Source organism: Pithys albifrons, chromosome 4 (assembly GCF_047495875.1).
Source record: "Pithys albifrons albifrons isolate INPA30051 chromosome 4, PitAlb_v1, whole genome shotgun sequence".
NCBI lineage: Eukaryota > Metazoa > Chordata > Aves > Passeriformes > Thamnophilidae > Pithys > Pithys albifrons.
In genome coordinates, this window is record NC_092461.1 from 93,343,557 (window position 1) to 93,345,858 (window position 2,302).

The window sequence follows — 2,302 nt, forward strand, 5'->3', positions numbered from 1 at the left end:
TCTTCCTGACTCTGTTTCCTTGATCCTAGTAAGTTTGTTTCTCTTGTGCTTAAATGAAGATAGATGATAAGGTCCTATCAGGCCATATCTCCACAGTTAGCAAAGATAGATATGATCTTGTGCACTTTGTGCTTTGCCAAGGTTAAAAATTATGTACTGAGAAATACAGCCATTAGAAATAGTGAGTGACTGAGGACTTCTGACAATGCTCACGTTTGCTTTCTAATTTGTGGGGAATAAGAGAAGTGGAATCAGCCTTTCTGATTAGAGGTCCAGATGTGCTTGAGGATCTGGTGTGGGGACAGACAGTTGCTGAGAAAGTGTTAGTTGTTGCAGTCAGTTTGGAGAAAAGAAAAAATAGAGGGTGGGTATTTGCTAGATAACTGTCTGTGCTATAATCGGGCAAAGATGTACTAGTGTGTGGCTAAGAAATAGGAAAGACTTCAAAGACTTTGGATAAGAATATGTACCTTTTTTTTTAAATATCTGTGCCTTATCCAACAAACTCAATTTTCATTTACAGCATCAAACGTAACATTATCTGAGATTAAAATTGGAAGTACCAACATGGAATTCACTTGTCTGCTCATGTAGATGATCATTGCTGCAACTTTTATGCAACTATTAAAGCATCAGTTCAATGATTGCTCTTTACTTTGGTTCCCTTGTTTGACTTGTCCTTGAAGTTCATAGCAGAATCATTTGGAAGGGACCTTAAAGATCACCTAATTCCAAGCCCACTTCCACTGGACCAAGTTGCCCAAGGCCCCATCCAACCTGCCTTGAACACTTGTAGTTGTTCTCTGCATCCACAACTTCTCTGGACAACCCATTACAGTGTCTCATCATTCTTACAGTAAAGAATTTCTTCCTAATATCCAATCTAAACCTACTCTTTTCAGTTTGAAGCCATTCCCCCTCACCCTGTCACTACATGCACCTGTAAAAAGTCCCTCTCTGTCTTTCCCACAGGCTCCCTTCAGGTACTGGAAGGCCACAATTAGGTCCTGCCAAAGCCTTCTCTTTTCCAGGCTGAACAAACCCAGTTCTCTGAGGCTTTCTTCACAGGACAGGAACTCCATCCCTCTAATAATCTTGGTGTCCCTTCTCTGAACTAGCTCCAATTTGTCAGTGCCCTTCCTGTGCTGGGGACTGCAGGATGAAATCTGTACTCCAGATGAGGTCTCACGAGAGTGGAACAGAGGGGCAGATAAATTCAACAAGAACTTTAAAAAAGTAACAGACTGTTTGCTTTTATGGCTTGTCTAGCTGACCTGTCTCTGGTGACTTTGATAGTAGTAATGAAAGATGAGTATTGGCAGGGGGTGTGGTTAGTGTGTTGCTTGTTGTGAGCAGGACTTATTTTACACAGATAAAACTGATAAATTAATGTCTAAGAATCAAGTACATTTTCTGGCTGAAATGCTACCCTTTAGTTGAATCTTCTTTGTGATTGAAGTGCTCCTTGATATAGTAAATCAAATAAGAAGTAATATGATGAGTTCATGTAAATAGAAGTGGTTCTGCTCTTGGACCCTCAGTGCACATAGAGGGCTGCAGAGTCTGGACCATCCTTCAGCAAATGAACAAGCAGGATTTCTGCTGCTGCTACTGTCTTTGTTTAGAAGATGAAAAGCTCAAGCTCATGTTTTGTGAAATTTTGTAGGTCTGCTCTGAAGCACAAAGCAACAGAGCTGAGAGATGGGGTAACTGCGGCCTCCCTGTGCTTGTCCGTATCCTCCCTGTGCTTGTGTGTGCCCGTACTGGAGGGTGTGGAGGGGAAGCAGAGACATCCTCCATGTACAGGGCGGTACTCAGTTTCTGTGATTTGGTGTTCAAAAACTGAGATAAAAATAAATACTTCTAATTACTATGTGGACTTATATATTTATAGCCTTGTGATCTACTAGTGTTTTTAACAGCTGGGTTTTTTGGCAATTCAGACAGAGTTTTTCTTCTGGAGGTCCACCAAAGATTGCAGGTGGATGTTTGGGCTCATTTCTTACTGATTACAAAAGTTACTCAGTTCTTCCATAAACCACATATGGTTTTCAGTATTAAGCTGTTGCTTTTTGCGGTTCGTTCTAATGCTTTTGATAAAGTACTATTTTTCTGTGACCTTTCCCACTCTTCTCTTTGTTCTTGTCCTTAAAACATGATGGAATTTTTGGAGATACAGACAGATCTTTTATTAAGGAAGTGTTAAAATGAAGAATTTTCTCTGGAGGTTGTTCTCCTTATGTAAAAAGACATTGCAAATGACATTTGGACTTTCTGTAAGTGAATCAAGACTTTAAATCTT